This window comes from Macaca fascicularis, chromosome 3 (genome assembly GCF_037993035.2).
Source record: "Macaca fascicularis isolate 582-1 chromosome 3, T2T-MFA8v1.1".
NCBI classification, from domain to species: domain Eukaryota; kingdom Metazoa; phylum Chordata; class Mammalia; order Primates; family Cercopithecidae; genus Macaca; species Macaca fascicularis.
In genome coordinates this window covers 26,903,696-26,924,352 of record NC_088377.1, presented here as the reverse complement: position 1 = coordinate 26,924,352, position 20,657 = coordinate 26,903,696, and the positions used below count along the sequence as shown (strand labels likewise).

Sequence of the window (20,657 nt, the reverse complement as noted above, 5' to 3'; positions counted from 1 at the left end):
TTTTCAAAGTAAAATGTCCTATTATAAAAAAGTGTATCGTTGACATATGTAACTTTTGTATTACATGAAGTTTTCTAATAATGAGAGCGTGTATTTTATCTGAACACTCCTTTGTTAGAAATTTTATTATTTGAGCATAATGGAGAAAGGAAATTATAGACCAGTAATACTCAAAAGAAGCATCTCTTTATACATAACAAATATTTGCAGATGACAGCAGATGACAGTAAAGTATGAATCTTAATAATTAGAAAACTGTTATAAATTTTACAATGTGAAGTAGATATTTGTAAAGCTAACCTAATCCTAAGAATAGCCAAAAATGGTAGCTAAAGGACCATAAATAAAAGGTGGCAGTCAACTTGTTGGAACACCTGCACACACAGCATGTGTACACACACACACAGACACACACACAAACACGTACACACACACACACACACACACATCTGGAACCCCCCGAAACTACTTCCCTTCATATTTTCTTATTCTCTAAAATTCAAGACTACCAAAATTCTGTTGCACTGAATTGTCAAGGAATATCTATTAACTATTTCAGAATTACTAGTTTTGTAATTGTGTTTAGAAAATTAAGAATAAATAGAGAATACGACATATTTGCACGGCTTTGTTTTTAACCCACCTATGAGGAAATTTTTGTACAAACTTGAAAATTCCTGTTTCTCTCTTAGTGGGTCTTAATGTCTTTGTCTTCAGTTTTATTTTCCTCTCATTCTAGAGCAAGCTCTTGAAATTTACATGATTTTTGTTTTTAATTTTATGCTGCTGAATTACAAAGGTTTTAACTCCAGTCCACACCTCTTTCCTAACCTCTGAAATTAACTGCCACACCCTTGGGGTGCTTTTCTTCATACCACACTGAGTATGTTAAACATCTTTCATCATATTCTCCTAGAACATTAGCCTTTTCCTTCATTGACCTTACCACATTTGCAGTTGTATATTCTATTTTATGGTTATTTGATTTATAGTATCTACAACAATTCTGCATGCCAAATGAAGGCAACACTGCTGTGTGTGAATGTGTGTGTTTTCTGTCCAATCATTTATCTGCCACTCTTAGCACATTACCTGAAACACAGTAAATATTTAGATTTTTCTGAATATTTAGATATTATGAATTAATTAGTTAAGACTTCCTTTTCATCAAATTATGTTTAAAGTAGTCAGCAAAAAACATTCTGTCTCAAGAGAAAATACCAGAGGTCTTTTGTTAAAGGACAAGTTAATAAATAATAAAGTTAATAAAGCACAAGTTCATAAAGTTATGTTAATATTTTAATACATGCTTTAAGACTTTACAAACAGGTCTCGTTTCATTGGAAAACAAAAATTGTGTCCCATTTTCACCTACCTATAATAATGTCCTTTGAAACGTCACTTTGAAGCTTCTCCCGTAAATAACTGGAGTGTTTCCTCATCTTTCATGTATGGTGTAGGGACCTGCACTGATTGTTCAATAGACGGTGATAAAAGTGGACAGCATGTCGATTTGAAGACGTGGCTCCTGGAGCATTACGTCCTTACTCTCATACCACCAGAATCTTGAAACCAGCCAGTAAACTGGTGAGGCTCCCTCCTGCAGGCAAAGCAGTGTGTGGAACAGCAATAAGTCTTCCCAACTAATTGACAATCAACCCCCAGTTGATCTGACAGCTGACCACCGACCCATAAAACTAGCCAGAGTAGCTCTGTCCATCCCAGAGCCCAATCATCCGGTATACTCTGGGTTTATTTGTTTTAATAATAAGTTGTCAAATCAAATTTATTTGATTTAATAATAAGTTAAATCAAATTTATTTGATTTAATAAATAACAGAGTTATTGTTTGAAGTCATTGTGTTTTAGAGAATAGCACAATAAATAATACCAAGAATGGTAATGCCAAGACTGATAAATTATAAACGAATATTTGTTGAATAAATATAAAAGTAAACTGAAAGATATTTTGTATTTCTATATAATCTGGTTTCAGTCAGATCTCATTTGAATGCACACCGATTCAAATGCCAAAAGTAACTGAAAGCAAGAAAATTTCATCTATGTATGTTTGAGTAACACAGAAAGGAGAGTAGTACATTTAGTATTTAGTGGAGCATTTAAACATTCATAGAAACTAGTAAAAATGTATCCTCTCTCTCAACACTCACTATCACCTTCCTTCAAATTTTGCTGCTTGTATCTGCCTGTCAAAAAAACCTAAAAACTTTACCTGACCAAAAACTAGATAAATTGGTAGTAAGATAAATCACTGGAGATAGTAAATAACCTTATATCTTTATGTTCTCAAGAATTCCTCACAAAAGCAATACCAAAGCTTTTGAAATTTTTATTTGAAAAATTATTTTTTATAAAAAGACATGTAAATTGGAACATGGGTTATTTTATTTTTAGGCTATCAATAAGTTTCACTCTTGCTACTGATATTAAATATTGCTTTAGATTAAAAATAACAACATGCAAGACCTTACAAAACAGTGAAAATTTTCTCTTTATTTTTTGTCACCATCATTTCCTAGGCCTTCTTGTTTTTAATAGAAAAGAAAATAATCACCAGAGTATTTTTCAACAGTTACAGGTAAAACAAAATTTTAACTTAACTACAAGTGCGCACAAGTATGGAATATGTCAGGATAACTTTAACTGACACTAGAGAGTTGTTACCAACTTTTCCAGTGGCTGACTAGATTAACCTAATATATTTTTAAGGCTTAGTGCAAAGATCTTGGCATAGTGATCACCAAAGCTCACACATACAAAAATGTCAGCTTCAATTCATCAGCTAGGTAAAGAATACAATCTATTCGATTTTATAGGTTGTCTTGGTTCATAAACACAGATGCAATCAAGAATCATTTCCAAAAAGTGTCCATTCAATTTTATGAACTACTATGCTTATGATCAGTTCATGAACTTTAAGAGAACACTTTTATGTTCAAAAGCATGTCTTTTGGCAACGTATTTTGATAAATGATGTATTAAAAAAGGGAGAGATCAAAACACTGGAAAGGACCGGTACCACAGTCACATCAGACCAGCTAGAGTGTTTCTTCAAAAACTCAGGCATCTAAGAGGATAAGAAACATATTTAGGATTTTTAAATACAAAATGGCCCCCTTGTCAGCATTACAGGTTTATTCAGTCTTTTTATGATTACAGTGACATGTATTTTTACTGCCTCAACAGCAGAAGAAAAATAATAAACTTACCTATTTGTGACTATTCTGCCTAAAATATCAATAATTTCATTAATAATCTACTGTATCTTTCTAAAATATCTTTAATACTAAGTACTCAATTCTTTACATAGTATACAATGTATATCTATATGGGTCCATATATGTACATATGCATATGCATGCAACCTATAAAATTGAATACATTGTATTCTTTACCTAGCTGATGAATTGAAGCTGACATTTTTGTGCATATACATATGTATATATACATATACATATACATACATGCACCTATATATATTCAGAAGAACACTTAAGATAGCAAAAAATTAATATATGTTGGGTAAAAAACTTTGAGATTTATAAATATTTATAATTAATAATTTTATAATGATAAAGTTCTGCTTCTCTGCCCAAATTTTAAGGAATTTATTGGGGGACTAGTAAAAATAAGACTATAAACTGATAAAATAAGCTCTGATAATATAAATGATAATTATAATAAAAACAATAATTACTAAAATAGCATAGTTTGCTATATGCCTCTTGTTTATATTAAATATTTTCATTTTTATAAAATATATAGAGAAGTAGGAACTAAATTTTCCACATATTCAGGTGGAAACTAAGAAACACATAAGCAAAACATAATATTAATAATCATAACCTTACACTAAAATGAGTGCTTTAATTTCATGTTTAGAAAATTATTTTTCTTCTTGTATAACTCTTTAATCTTTCTGATCCTTCATTTATCAACTGTAAAGTAGAAATAAAAAAATCAGTTTACCACATGGGCTTACTGTGAAGATTAAATAAAATATAAAATAATGAGCACAGTATTTTAGCAGTCAATAAAATCGATTTTCTCATTAACATTATCAGTATTATTTGTATCGTTTTTCATAGCATGCTTTTGTAACCACAAAATTTTTAAATTAAATAATACAATCTTTTATGCTTCCTTAATTTTTACAAATCTCAAGGGCAAAATATGGTTCAATTTTGGTTGCCTTTTAAAAAAATATTCATGGTATCTAGCATAAATATCTGTGATCACCACTATGATTTCATTTGTATTATTTAACTATTATTTATTCTTATTTTTGTGATTTAATGGTTTATTTTGTGTCTCATTGTAGGACACTCTCATGTTATCTGTGGAAATAAGCCAATATATCAGTAAGAATCTTCTTTTGGCTAGATTAAAATAAATAAATACAAAAACAAAAGAGTTTGTTCTCTCTCACTTCAATGAAGCATAAAAGTAGATTTCCGGGTTAGCATTGTCACTGTATCGTGTCATGGGCTCCTTGGTTTTGTCTGTTTAATCATTCTTAGTCTGTGCCTTCAATTCAGAAGGTTAAACAGTGGATAATGGAGCTGCTGACTGCTATCCTGAAGGTCAAGCGGTTGTGAATGAAACAGGGAGAAATGTGGATGAAGGGGCAAGCGGAATTTCCTAGGAGCTGAATCAGGAAGTAAATTTTTTCAGGGATTTCCTGGAAATCACCTCAAGATTTCCCCCCCCCCCCCTTTTTTTTTCAACAGTCACCTGTAGTGTAAAAGAAGTTTGCAAAAAAAAAAAGAAAGAAAAAAAAATCTTGGAAGGATACATTGAATACCACGTATAAAATCGGGAGTTTGTTACTAAATACAAAACAAAAATAAATAGTGATTAAGCCACTAGATGTTCTGTCAAAGTAGAAAATAAATGAGAGAGAAAGTGTCTTTACATAGAAGCAAAACCTGTGCAATACAGACAGCTTTTCTATAAAAAGATTCATGAAACTGTTCTGCTCAGGAGAATTCCATAAAAATTGCAAGAGATGCTTCTCACAGTATGCCTTCTTTAATTTATTTCTCTGGTGAGCTTAGCAACTTGTGGGTGGCATGCAGGAAGCGAAGATGTAACACTGTGTGCTATGAATCTGTGAGTAAAGGTGGTCAAGCAAGTAGTGATGTTATTTTGAGATTAAGTAATCAGCTGAAAATTTCTTTTATGCACTCTGGAGGTGTGTCTTAAATTTTACTCTGAGTTTTTGATTTGCTTAATGATATAGGACTTCAACATTTTAAATACATTCTTATTATAGAGCTTATGCAGACAGCTTAGATGCCCTGTCCTGTCCATACATTCTGATTAACTGCTGCTCATAACTGATATCTTGTATCAGGGTTTGTGATGAAAGGATGTTCCAGCACTTTTTGAGTTCATTTCACTGTATTTTAAGTTGTTCTGTCAACTAGTGACCTGCTATTCTTAACAGATTTGGAATCTGAAAAACTCTTAGCAGCCTCTTCAAGGATATTTTTTTTGTTCACGTGTTTTCATCAGTTTCAGTTAAACTACTTGGTCCTGGGATATTCTCATTTAGCTTTGTGAATACGCATTTTCGCATAGTCCTTAAACCTCTTGCCAATCTCTCGATTCCACTTGTCAATCAGCAATGTTTACCTTGCTGTTATAGTAAATGTGACAATTAAACTGCTATTGTTTAGAACTATTATAGTTGTTACTGGAATAATGAAATTATCCTTTGCTTCCTGTCTTCCAAGAAAAGAATGAGAATCGCTGTAGGTGGAACGTTTTCTCTATTGCTCATTTTTTCTCTCATTCATTTAGTGACTCTAACATGCTTGGGGATATAATAACCCACTGTAGAGATATAATAGTGTACAAGAGACAATCTGCCTACTTTTAGGGGCTGAGAGTCTAACTGTAGGGAGAATACAAGATAGTAAGCAAATATTTAGACAAAATCATTTGGATTAGTGACAAAGGTTATGAGAAAATAATACAAAATTAGTATGGCATTCTTCAGGTTAGAGAGTCAGAAAAGACCTTATAAAAGGTTAATATTTAAGATGCTATCTGATTTACCTTTCACACATAAAGGTCAGAAGAAAGATTGTTCCAGGCACAGAAAACAGGCAATGCAAAAGCCTTATGGCTGGAAGGAATTCCACAGTTTTATTGGGCATAAGTTGGCCAACCTGAGACCAGAATCATGAGTGAGCAAGAGAGAAATACAAGGTGAGGACAGAATGGTGGCTTGTTAAGATGTGTGATTACTTATCTAAGTGATTAAAGGCATTAGCAAGGACCAATAGGAACTGACATCTATTTTGGTCATTTATGATTAGTAAATTTGAAACTTTTAGCCAAGCTTTAATTAGTGAAGAGTGCATGTCCCTGAGTTGGTTAATGTCTGGATTGAGAGTGGAAGGTCTGGATGAATTGCTAGAGAGAGGAGTGTGTAGCCTGGTCTAAGATTATTCTTTCTGGATGGGAATTGGATTTTCCAAAGTTGATTTTAAATTAAGATTTTAACCTACTTGATTTTAAATTAAGAAATGCTATTTAGAGAAGCATGAATCTAAAAAGGAGAGTGAGGATAGGAACTAGAAATGGCCTTGAGAAAAAAAACACACCTCATGAAGGTCTGACTTTTTTGGTATTTTCTTTTGTACTATATGAAAATAAATCTTGTTTCACATTATTTAATGATTTTTCCTCCTTCAGAATAATTAATTTTAATTTAATCAGAAGGTTGATAAAGCTTAATATATCTTCTTAATAATAGTTAGAAATAAGGGAAAGCTGTAAGAAAATGTGATGTTCCTTATGTTTTTTAATCACCCACGGGGAAAGAATAGGATTCTATCCTGTGAAGTTGAACTGAATGACAATGAGGGCAGTGAGAGGTGGTGCATGAAAGGTTAGACAGGAACAAGAGGATCCGTTGAAACTGAGGTAACTACCGTAAGAATAACTCAAGAAGGACAATAGATAAAATCTCCCCTTTCCCTACACTAGTTTGAAGAGAATGGAGGGAGTAATTTACCTGGAATCGTCTTTCTGTTGTATAATATACACTTAGTGCATATAATTACATTCAGCAATCATTTATAAAATAGAAATCAAAAGTTTGTTTTATTTCAGGCAGTGGAATAGATACTGGTGTGAAGACGTATACAAGATCAAGATCCTGATCTAACTGAGCTCACATGCTACTAAGGAAACTAAACTAATGGGTAACTTTTATAGCCTCGTGTGATATGTATACTAATAGAAGATAACTCGGTGGAATTCTTCAATGAGATCCCAGGGAAAAAAGCATTTACTTTGATCAAGTTAAAACAACAACAAAAAAAACTTTATGAGATGTGATTTGACAAATGAATAGAAAGACGGAGGCATGTGCCTATAATCCTAGCTACTCAGGAGGCTGAGGCAGGGAGGTGGAGGCTGCAGTGAGCCAAGATGGCGCCACTGCACTCCAGCCTGGGCAACAGAGTGAGACCCTGTCTCAAAAAAAAAAAAAAAAGAAAAAGAAAAAAAAATTAAAGGAAATCGGAATGGCTGAGATATATGGTGAAAAGCAGGGAGTGTCAACATTTAATGGTGAAAAGGTTAGTGAGTAATAACTTGAAAATCATCTGAAACTCCAAGGAGTTCAGACTTTAGTCCAAATGTCATGGCAAAGTTAAAAGATTTTAGCAAAAAGTCAATATTCATTTTAGAAAGAAGTAATACCTAACCTATCGTTTCTTCTTGTGACTTTGGTGTACTCTCTAGCCCATTGTAAAGGAAAAATAAAATGATGCTAGTGCCTAGCATAAATAAATGAAAAATAAAGGGTTTTTAAAGTGATCTACTCTAAATGTCTATCTTTTTTAAAATTTTATTTCATTTTATTTTGTGTTCCAGGATACATGTACAGGACATGCAGGTTTGTTACACAGATAAATGTGGTGGTTTACTGCACCTATCTATCCATCACCTAGGTATTAAGCCCCAGATGCATTAACTATTTATCTGGATTCTCTCCATTCCTCCAACCCTGAAACAGGCCCCAGTGTGTGTTGTTCCCCTCCCTGTGTCCATGTGGTCTCATTGTTCAGTTCCCTCTTATAAAGTGAGAACATGTGATGTTTGATTTTCTGTTCCTGTGTTAGTTTGCTGAGGATAATGGTTTCCAGCTCCTTCCATGTGCCTGCAAAGGACATGATCTCGTTCTCTTTTTATAGTCACATAGTATTCCATGGTGTATATGTACCACATTTCCTTTATCCAGTCTATGATTGATGGGCATTTGGGTTGACTCCATGTCTTTGCTATTGTGAATAGTGCTGCAATGAACATACAAGTGCATGTATTTTTATAACAGAATGATTTATATTCCTTTGGGTATATACCCAGTAATGGGATTGCTGGGTCAAATGGTATTTCTGGTTCTAGGTCTTTGAGGAACCATCACACTGTCTTCCACAATGGTTGAACTAATTTACATTTCCACCAACAGTGTAAAAGTGTTCCTATTTCTCCACAGCCTCACAAGCATCTGGTATTTCTTGATCTGTTGTTTCATTTTAATAATCATTATTGTGACTGGCATGAGATGGTATCTCATTACCTGACTTCAAACTATACTACAAAGCTACAATAACCAAAACAACATGGTACTGGTACAAAAACAGACACATAGAACAAAGGAATGGAATAGAGATCTCAGAAATAAGACTGCACATCTACAATCATCTGGTATTTGGCAAACCTGACAAAAATAAGTAATGGGAAAGGATCCCCTATTTACTAAGTGGTACTGGGAAAACTCACTAGTTATATGCAGAAAATTGTAACTGGACCCTTTTCTAACACCTTATACAAAAGCTAATTCAAGATGAATTAAATACTTAAATGTAAAATCCTAAACTATAAAAACCCTAGAAGAAAATCTAGGCAGCACCATTCAGGAGATAGGCATGGGCAAACATTTCATGACAAAAACGTCAAAAGCAATTGCAACAAAGGCCAAAATTGACAAATGGAATCTAATTAAATTTAAAAGTTTCTGAACAGGAAAACAACAACAACAACAACAAACCCCCCCCCCACACACACAAAAACCTACCATCAAAGTGAACAGACAACCTACAGAATGGAAGAATATTTTGGCAATCTATCCATGTGACAAAGGTTTAATATCCATAATCTACAAGGAACTAAAACAAATTTACAAGAATTAAACAAATAACCCCATTGAAAAGTGGGCAAAAGACAGACACTTCTCAAAAGAAGACATTTATATGGCAAACATATGGGAAAAAGCTGAACATTACTGATCATTAGAGAAATGCAAATTTCCTTGTCTTTAAAGAAATTTCTGTTGGGCTGTCATCCATCCCTGCAAAAGAAATATATATTTAGGAATCGCTGCTTGATTTTCAGCTCCCTCAAATTATTGTTACAGTTAATTAGGGTTTCCCTGTCTTTTTGCTTATTTCACAAACAAAATAAACTCTATAATTTTTTAAAGGCGTATGTCTTACTTTTCACTGATCCTTGAATTTCTCTGTACTGGAAGACTTAAAAAAAATCTTGTTTTTTAAAACTCTTTAAAATTACTTTCTGGGAACATAGTTTTTTGTTGTCTAACATCCATCCACATTCTGCTTTTATCTTCTCTGCTCTATTAGTTCCTGGTAAATTTTGTGCAGATCACATCATGCAGTTCTCTTGGGTGCACAAGAATCAAATAAAAAGGCTTAGCCACCCATGCCTATTTCTCTGCCTTTTGCTAAAGACAATCTTTCCTAATTAGCAGGTGTCTGGTTGGTTTAATTCCCCTGTTACTGCTAAGCTCTCTACCTTGGCTACCAAGAAACTGTTTCTTGAAGAGATTACTTTCTTTGACTATTACTGTAAAATACACAATTACTAGCTTTCTTTAATCTGATTAATTTTCTCCATTGATGTCTAATTGTTTATGTTTCAATATTTTTTGGCATGAGAGCAGATACGTAGTGAATTTGTTTTAAATTGATGTGTTCCTGACTATATACTTTGTAAGAGTAACTGGGCAATATATATATATTTTTTTAAATAAGTGTTTTCCCTGCTTCCACCTACCCTTATTTAATCATATATTTATTGTCTCTCTGGTTAGCCTAAGATAGCCATTGCATTATAATTACATTGTACACAAGAAAGGTTCTGTTGAGAAAAAAGAGGTTGTTCCCTACTCCAAAACTCAAAATTTACCCGTAGCCAAAAACATCATCTTTCAGGATAATCTAGCACCAATGTATTTGTTCCTGTTGAATTAGGAGAGTAAAAAGCATGGTAGGTAGCTTTCTTGATTTGAACTCTTCATTTCCTTCATGGCGTGTATGCAAAGTTGAGAATTGTCAGACCTGACTCGTAATTCCCTGTGGGTAAGGCACTGTTGCTGGGGACAGGACAACCTGGACCAAGAGCCAAACTGAGTATATGGCATAAACTCACAATGGTCTTTAGCATGAACAGGAGCTGACAGTAACCTGAACCACCTAAAGTCAGTGTCTTTCCTCTGACTGAGCTGAGAAAGTGGAGATGGCAGGCTAACCAAGCAGGTGCATTTGAAGGGCTTGCCAGCAGAGTCCCAGTGGTTTCTGACACTGTCCAGCATGGCCTGGTTTCTGACAACGTTAAGCACGGCCCAAGCCCTGTGCTCCCAAAACACAGGAACAGTCAAGAATCTCCCAAACATTTGGGGTTCTCTGACACGGCTGACTACAAAGAACCAGCATTTGCCACATGACTTTGATAAGACTCATGAATGGCCCCTGTTTTACTTAAGACAAGTCCAGACAGGACTCTCCAAATCCCATTCTTTGTGTTATAAATGCTTACTTGAATAGTTTCTCACCACTAACCAATCTAGACAAAATGCCTGCTAACGACCAAACAATAGTCAAGCTTCTCTCCTACCGTAGTCCCCTGAAACTTTATTCCATTATAGCCAATGCAATGCTAAACAACTGTTCCTTAATGGCCAACCCCCACCCTTGCCCCAGAATTGACTGACCTACCTCAGGAAAAAATGTTTCCTGATCAACTGCCCTTTCATACTACCATATATCCAACTCTTTGACACCAGGTTATTTCTAGCCTTATTTACCACTCCCTGAAAAAGGAAGCCCCATTTCAAGATCATGTGATACAGTTGTAGATTATCTCCTATGGAAGGGCCTTCATATTGCAATAATCCCCTGTTCCTATTGCAGAAATCCTTCTGTTCTATTACCATAGTCTTCCATCCTTTATTGAAACAATCATTTTGAATAAGGTTTCTTTTTACTGACATCCAAAATTGTTTGCATTTAACAGTACATACTCCAGGACTAGACCTGGAGATTAGGTGAGAGACGTACCTTTCCCCTAATGACTCAAAGTCATATAAGTTCATTTCTCATATCTCTAATGACAACCGTGAGAGAAGCAAGGGAAGATGGAGACCCCTTAAGCATGAATTATGATCCCAAAGACATTAACTTTAACTTCCAGATTCTATACAGATTATTGGATCAAGCTAAGTTTTAAATTAATTTTTGCTAAAATAATTTTTTATTTCTTCTATCCCAGAAGGTTTATCATGAGGAGAAAGCTTGTCAAAAAGAAAGTTTAGAGAATTAAATAAAATATTTACTCGGTAAATCTGAGTGCCGTATGAGTAAATTTGTGAGCTGACTAGTCACATAAATTTTGGAACTTGAAAGTTAGTCCTTTTTTACTTAGCTTCTGTGTCTTATTTTACGAATCTTTTCCTGAGTACTTCAGCCTAACCTTTTATATATTTCACTTATTATCTTGCTTTGTTTTCAATTTGTTTGATGGTTTAAATACCTTATTTTTCTGAGGCAATTTCTCGTTAACAGAAAAATAGGGAACAAAAATGATCCCTGTGAAAATTATTTTATTCATTGAAGAAAGATGAGACAAAGGAATCTATCACCTTCTACCCCATTCTTGGTCTCTTTCTCTAACAATCTTGTGCCTTGCTCTTAATATATTCTAGCCACATTATTTTTTTTTTCATTTGATTTTGTTTTGTTTTGTTTTTAGTTAGGGTTTTTTTTTTTTTTTGTCTATTTTCATTTAGCAATGAAGATGTTGCCTACTTCCTAATAAAATCTTATATGTCATTTTAAATATTTTTACACAAACAAGCATTAGAATTTTGTTTAGCTCTATGATCGGACAGTTTTTAGGACCACATATGACATTTAACCAATTTCCTGGAATTTCATTTTCAAAAAAATGGAGTATAAGCTGATTTTATAATATATTCACAACATTATTTGCTCAGCTAACTTCGTTCCAAGCCCTGTAAATTGTCCTTGATCTACAGACACACTCTTCTTGATTATTTATGAATATTATTTATACGGTAAAATGCAATGGCAATGCCAAGCAACCTACTTTACAGTAGGTTAAACTCTACAAAGAAAATATATTTCTAAACGTTCAATCTTGAAAGGCATACATTATACAGGGACAAATGTCAGGCATGAGATAATTCATGCTGGTAATTATTTTAAAACAGCAGGAAATAGAACATTATTGTTACAGAAATTTGTCAGAAGAAGCTTGATTTTTAATAGATGATGTGGAAATACATAATCATTTAGGATAGAACATTAAAAATTTTCGAAGGCAAAGAAACAAAGTGGGTGGTCAAAAGGAAGGTTGGGTTGAATTGTAGAGGCTGCAGAAGGCACGCTGAGACAAGGGCGTAATGGCAGCAAAGTCCTTCAGAAGCATAAGAACATGTGTATAAGGGGCTATGCAAAATGACTTAATGAAGAGTAAAAGAGAAAGACAGTAGAAGGGGAAAATGTATTCCTAATAGCAAATGAAAGCTGTTAAGAAATATTTGCACACAGCAGAATTCATACAACGTCTATGCCCACTGAATTGCAGGCTTTACTCTGTCAGACATGGCTGTATTTGTTACTTAATTTGAGGCAATTGAAAGTTTGCAAAAACAAAAACATTTCCCTTGCATGTCCCACGCTCACTGGGGGGATATGGAAAACCATAAAGCTCAAATGGCACAGCTCAAGCTCTGATCTTTTCTGAAGATGATCTTTTCTCTACCTATTAATCTTTCTTAGAAATATTCACCTGGAGAGGAAAAATGCTTTTTCTTCCATCACAAAAGAGGCAAGCCTTTGAAAACCCGTCTTTGTTCTTCACAATGTGAACTTGTATAATGTACAAAGAAGTCTCTCTGAAGCCCGTAAACAAAAGAACACCTTGCTGTACACAAGTTATCTGTTTAACTAAGAGCCCTTTCTTCTCCTCTGTCCTGATTTAAAGTGTTTCAACGTGCCCCAGAACTGAGATCTAATCATTGCAACACTTGGCAAAGGAGTCCCACTGAGATTTTAGAAAAAAGCATCATACGATTTTATGTTAAGATAGGCTCCAAAAGCACATTGGAAATTGGTTAGAGATTATTTGTTCACTTTTTTCGTTAAAAATATTTAAGAAAATTAGATTTTCAGCGAAAGATATGCACCGCTTTTAGAAATAATGTTTATAAGTTATTTGCCAACATAAATATTTTAAAATGAAGTTGTAGAATGTACATGTGAATCCATATAGTTCACTTGTACTATTATATCTGAACCAGAAGCACTGATCAAAAGCAATTGTTTATATCAAAAGTATACTGTTTTTGTTTTCTTTTCAACTGTGGGAAGAAATTTTGACTTGTGGAACAGATAGGCTTTTGCTGTCATCCTAAGTTGAAAGTTCTAGCCTGCCAAAAATTTTGCCCTGTGTAAACTTTATCCATCCTTGTTTTTGTGTATCTGTAATATTCATATAATTTATAAAATATATGTAATTTTAGATGACAAAGGAATGATTTACTGATATGTGCTATAAGATGGATAAAACTTGAAAATATTATAAGAGAAAGAGAAGTCAATCACAAAAAGACCACATATTGTATAATTTCCTTTGTACGTAATGTCTAGAATAGCCAAATCAATAAAGATGGAAACTAGATTTGCTGTTGCCTAGGGATAGAGGAGAGGGGAGGAAATGATTACTGATGGGCATGTGGTTTATTTGCTGGTTGATGAAATATTTTCTAAATTTAAAATGTGACAATCGTTACACAACTCAGTGAACATACTACAAATCACTGAACTGCACACTACACATGGGTGAATTTTATGACATGGGAAGTATCTCTCTGTAAGAATGTTTAAAAATTATGAGTATGGAAAGTGATTTTGGCCAGGTGCAGTGGCTCATACCTGTAATCTCAACACTCTGGGAAGCTGACACAGAAGGATTGCTTGAGGCCAGGAGTTTGAGGTCAGCTTGAGCAACATAGTGAGATCTCATCTTCATAAGTACATAAAAGATAAAATAAATTAGCTGGGCATTGTGGTATGTACCTGTAACCGTAGCTACTTGGGAGGCTGAGATGGAAGGATCTCTTGAGCCCAGGAGGTTGAGCTGAGGAAAGCTGTGATCACGCCAGTACACTCCAACGTAGGTTACCAAGCAAGACCTTGTCTAAAATAAATAGAAAGAAGATAAAAGTAATCTGAAGTGAATAACCCAAGAAAAAAGTATGCAACATTTATCAAAATGAGATATCTCATTAAACTCTCATCCAAGAAACTGAAATAATTAAAATTGCTTTTGATATTCATATAAAAATGAACATGTACTCATACATAATGAAAATAGTACTCTAACTACAATAAATATGTCACAAAGGAGAAATCCTTTTAGATGATGACTTAGATGATAGAAGCAGAATGAAAAATAGTAGTGACAGAGTAGATAAGAAAGAAACAAAATCTCACGTTTCCTCTGCCCTGCTGTATGTGTGGCACCACCAAATACAGCTGTAGACTCTTCTCCCACACGTGAAGAGAGAATGAAGCTGCTCATGAGTGGCCTTTAGAATCAAACCAGTGCAGTATACTGCACTGAGAAAAAGCATGTATTTACATATACACACTGAAAGACATACACACACCCAGATGGACACAGGTTTTTTTTTGAGACTAAGTTTCGCTCTTGTTGCCCAGGCTGGAGTGCAATGGCACGATCTCAGCTCACTACAACCTCTGCCTCCCGAGTTCAAGTGATTCTCCTGCCTCAGCCTCCCGAGTAGCTGGGATTACAAGCATGCACCACCATGCCCAGCTAATTTTGTATTTTTACTAGAGACGAGGTTTAACCGTGTTGGTCAGGCTGGTCTCGAACTCATGACCTCAGGTGATCTGCCTACCTTGGCCTCCCAAAGTGCCGGGATTATAGGTGTGAGCCACTGCGCCCAGCCCATTGTTTTGTTTTTGTTTTTGTTTCGTATAGTGTTATGGGTATAATACAATTCCCTAAAACCAACTATTGGACCCAGAGGGATGTATGGAACTCGCCTTTACAACCCCTACTCTGCACACTGGAAAAGTAAGAATGTGTAACAATCCAGAGACATAGAAGGATTATACTTACAAGGTTTCAGTTTGGCCAAAAACAAGGCTTTTGGGGGTGTTATTGGCTACAAGTAACTGACCACATGAAGTAAATGGAGTTAGGAACTAGGTATGCAATGAAGACCAACACACTGGAACATAGGGCATAGACTGGGAGCAACAGAGAACTATAGTGGGAAGAATAGAGTCAGTGTAACCTGAGTTCCTATTGAATGTTTGCTATTTAAGAGTTGTTAATCACAGTTTTTAATTGGTTGACTTCTCCAGCAAAAGCAGAAAAATATCTATATCACATTTTTGCTACGAGTACTACATAAAATTATGTATGTATAGCAGGTACTACAGTGCCTAGTGCTAAGTGGGTACACAGAATATGATTATTTGTTTTGTGAAAAAGCCTTGATATTTCAGAATAGAAGCATAAATACTAGGACTTGAGCTCTACCTGTAAAATTACAGGGAGTGTTAAAGCCTAAATCCTGAGATTAAAGGGAGCCATCCATCACCCAAAGAGACTAGGAAGTGGAATTTAGTTGCAGAAACACAGAAAGTTAGAGTAATAAGTTGTGTGGTACTGACAATAAAGCTGTCTTTTTTCAGAGTTGTCTTCTGAGACAGTGGTTCCTTTCATATGCCACAGAGGGTGAGGACTTGGATTTTCCTGAAGATAGAGCTGAGCTTACATTAGAGGGCACTTTTCACACCCAAACCTACCAGGAGCTGAGCTGTGCAGCAGTCGAAAACCTACTAGCTTGTGGCTGGGCGTGGTGGCTCATGACTGTAATCCTAGCACTTTGGGAGGCTGAAGTGGGCGGATCATGAGGTCAGGAGTTCGAGACCAGCCTGACCAACATGGCGAAACCCCCGTCTTTACTAAAAATACAAAAATTAGCCAGGTGTGGTGGCACACACCTGTAATCCCAGCTACTTGGGAGGTTGAGGCAGGAGAATTTCTTGAAACCAGGAGGCAGAGGTTGCAGTGAGATGAGATCACGCCATTGCACTCCAGCCTGGGCGACAGAGTAAGACTCTGTCTCAAAAAAAGAAAAAGAAAAAGAAAACCTATTAGCTTGCAATCATTACTGGTGGGCTGGTGATGGCTTCTTGAATCAAGAATAAGAATGAATCCATTACCTGGAGTTTGTGACACTGGAAAGACTATGTTCATTTCACTCATTTATTTACCTTCATACTGGATATACACAGGGATTTGGAAGGCGTTCTGAGAAGATCAGAATGATTAATGGAAGCAACTCACTGAGTTATGAAGAAAGATTGCAGGAATTAAAAATGTATTGTTTAGTTAAGGATTAGTTGTCTAAAGATATGTTAATAGTCTCCCAGTTGCCTGAAAGTTAAAAATAATATGCTGGCCTTCATAAGCAAATTTAAAATTACTCGCCCATCAACAGTAGAACATGTACTTAAAGTTATTTTTCTCAGGGCTGAGAATAGCTTCTAGCAAATTAAAAAAAAAAGAAATCCTTCCTTCAATTCCTCTTATAAACAATAGAATTCATGTAATGAGGCAGCATGGATGATGCTGCTGATAGAAAAAAAAAAGATAAACACTCTAACTTTAATAGAGACTGTCTTTGATCTTTTACTGTTGAAAGTTTTTTGTCCCCCTCACACCAACTAATTCACCAATTCTCTGATTCTCCAACACCAACTAGGTTTCAACAATTCAATTCAATTTCATTCTGACACTGTCTACTTAGAGTGTCAGATCAGACATGTTAAAGGAACAAGACTGCCTCCACTTCCGACACTAGTTAGTTTCACCTGTGCTTCTGACTAAATGACTATAAGTTGAGAGTTCCCATGACCCCATCCTCACATTTGATTATTTGCTAAATGGCAACACAGAATTTAAAACAAAAACAAAAAAACGACAAAAAAAACAACTTTACTTACATTGACCGATTTTTTTATAAATACTACAACTCAGAACAGCCAAAAGAAAGAGACGCACAGGGTAAGATGAGGGAGGAAGGAAATGCGGAGCTTCCGTGCCCTTTCTGGGTGCACACTTCCTTTACTTCGATATATTCACCAACCCAGAAACTCTAAACCCTGTCATTTAGGTTTTCATCAGCCATTGGTGAACAGCTTAATCTACAGATGCTTTCCCATTCCTGGAGGCTGGGGAAAGTGGGGCTTATAGTTAACCAATTCTTGGTCTTTTTGGTGATCAGCTTCCATCCTGAAGGTATGCGCCCACCAAGAGTTTCCTCATTAGGGCATAAAAGTCTCCATCAGCCTTTTCACTCAGAAAATTCCAAGAGTTTTAGAAATTCTGTGCCAGGAAGCAGGGACAAATAACACGTGTTTTTTTTCTTTTCTTTTCTTTTCTTTCTTTCTTTTTCTTTTTCTTTTTTTTTTAGACGGAGTCTTGCCCTGTCGCCCAGGTTGGAGTACAATGGCATGATCTTGGCTCACTGCGACCTCCGCCTCCCGGGTTCAAGTGATTCTCCTGCCCCAGGCTCCCTAGGAGCTGGGATTACAGGCATGTGCCACCACGTCCAGCTAATTTTTTGTATCTTTAGTAGAGATGGGGTTTCTCCATGTTGGCCAGACTGGTCTGAAACTCCTGACCTCCTCATGATCTGCCCACTTCAGCCTCCCAAAATGCTGGGATTACAGAAGGGCCAAGTGTTTTCCTATGATACCACAACTGTATACCAACCCACAGAATTAGATGATCACAAACAAGGCGAAATACTAGGCCACCAATTAATATACTTCACAAACACACACACACACACACACACACACATACACACACACATCCTGTTGTAGTCCATATCAAATGTTCACGTTTGCCCCATTTCGTACAGTTTCTTACAGTTATATATGGTCATATAGCCAGAATTCTCTATTCCCCACAGACACTTGAACTTTGGCTTATCCCCATACCTGAGGAAGCGCTCAAATACAGAACATACCCTGCTCATTAGGTCATCCCAAGAATCAGCCGACTACCCCAGGTACCTTTCCTGTCATGGTGCCTATCATGCTATCTACTCACTCCTCATTGCTTGTCTAATTTCCCCTTAGACATTTCTGCAAAGTTCTGCTTACTCCTATAAAAGAAAGACTTTTTTTCTGTTTAATTTTGCATTTCTTTTCATTTGACACTTCTTAAAACAAGTGCGAATAATGCTAAAATTACTTCAAATGTCAACATCAGCATCAAGTCTATCCGGACAAAATGAAACTAATAATTAAACAATTATATCCTAGACTTAGGCAACGCAAAATTGGCCATCTGAAGTCTTTTGAATTTATAAAGGTGCTTTTTGTAAGGTGCTTTTTACAAACCGGGTTCTACAGTGAAGGAAAGGTAAAAATACATCATTTACAAAATAACATTTGGCTACATACCAAGGGAAATTTTCTTAAAATTTCATTACTTCATTTTTATGAGTTCTCATTTACATAGAATTACATCATTTTATATCATCTGTAGCTCACTTGTATAAGCCAAATCAGACATCATCCGGCCCAGTCTCTTCTAAAGAATATACAAATACATAATTTTTATTAGAAAATAAAAATATGGAATGCTTCACAAGTTTGCATGCCATTTTTTGCAGGTATATGCTAGCCTTCTCTGTATTATTCCAATTTTAGTCGATATGCTGTTTAATTGAACACAGAATCTCTTTTTATTACTATTACAAGGATAGTTGAGATTCAGGGGCTACATTGAGAGGACGGCCAGTTCATCACCTCTTTAAAATAAAAATAATTCTTTGCTTTACCCCCTAAAAGTCATCTGGATAGGGAAAAATGAATTATGTCATGAAGGTGACATTTTTTACCATTGGAGCTTTGCATGATAAAACAATATGGTGAAAGAGAATGTTGACTTTTATATGGATTTTAGCTGTGTAAATGGATTTAGCAACTTTATTTGAGGAAATAGTTCCATTTACTAAACTAATATCAATAAGTTGATTACTTGAAAATTATATTAATGAAACAAATATATTTTCTGATAATGTTTATTTAATGACAACAGACAATTTTACATGTCTTACAAATGCAAAAACAATGAAAAAATACCTCCGTTTCTTTTTGTGCTATCTTGTTCTTATTATAGTCTTTTCTTTAAAACAATTTTGTCCAGGCAAAAAAGTTAAACTAGATGAAAAATCCAGTGTTATTTTTGGACTTAGTAAAGCCACTGTGCAGTGTTTTCACCAAAACAGCAATTGTATATTGATAGCAGAAAACCTGGAATCCTCATTGTAAATGGAAACATAAGTAGAAAAACAGTATCATACTAATACATATGCCTTTGATTCTATTGCAGACTTAAATAGAAAGCATGAACAAGATTCCATTGCATAACTAAATAGTAAGCATGAACAAGATTCCACTGTATAACTACATAAGATGCAGGAACAATGAACAGCAAAAAAATGTTTGTAAACTTTATAAATAATTGATCAGATGTGAGGTGGATCTGCCTGCTACATGGGTCACCCCATTGATTGCCAGGTTGACCTGACCGATCCAGCTGGCTCAGCCAGTGTCCCCTGCCTCCTTCATGGCTCCATGTTGGATGCTCATGGAGGATGAGGATGATGTGCTCATTAAAGGACTGTTCTTCTGTTAAGGGTATAAATGATTAGTTACTAAAATTTATGAATAAAACGAATACACAAAAAGTCAATTGAATTGCATAAATATTTCTCATATAACGTGACTAGAAATGTCCTCTCTTCCTAAATGGATTTTATGTCATGTGAAACATTTACATGACATTTACATTCATGTACATTCATAACTCATTGACATTCATAACTTTACTACAGGTTGTAATTTACATTTACATTCATAACTTTACTACTCATTTACATTCATGAGTAAATTTACATTCATAACTTTACTTCTGGTTGTAATTCACTTATTACATTTATAACTTTACTACTGGTTGTAATTCACATATTATTGCTAAATCAAGCAGTCATTTAAAAAATATGGTCAGAAACTAATTTAAGAAAGAATATTTGTCTTTTTTATATATTTTTCAAAAGAATATTAGGTATAAATAAGTAAAAACTCACTGAAGTTTCTTAAATGGGTGTTATTTTCAAAGTTAAACCATTCAGATTTATTAGTGATTCTGTCAGTTGTTTATATAAAATCACA

The 20,657-nt window shown here is 35.0% G+C and overlaps 1 non-coding gene across 1 annotated transcript; it reads right to left on the bottom strand.

The window, feature by feature from the left end:
• Positions 1-19,049: 19,049 nt before the first annotated feature.
• Positions 19,050-19,154, bottom strand: LOC123572602 (U6 spliceosomal RNA). The gene has a single exon (XR_006697167.2). It is a non-coding gene; the product is annotated as a U6 spliceosomal RNA (small nuclear RNA).
• Between the last annotated feature and the right edge of the window lie 1,503 nt (positions 19,155-20,657).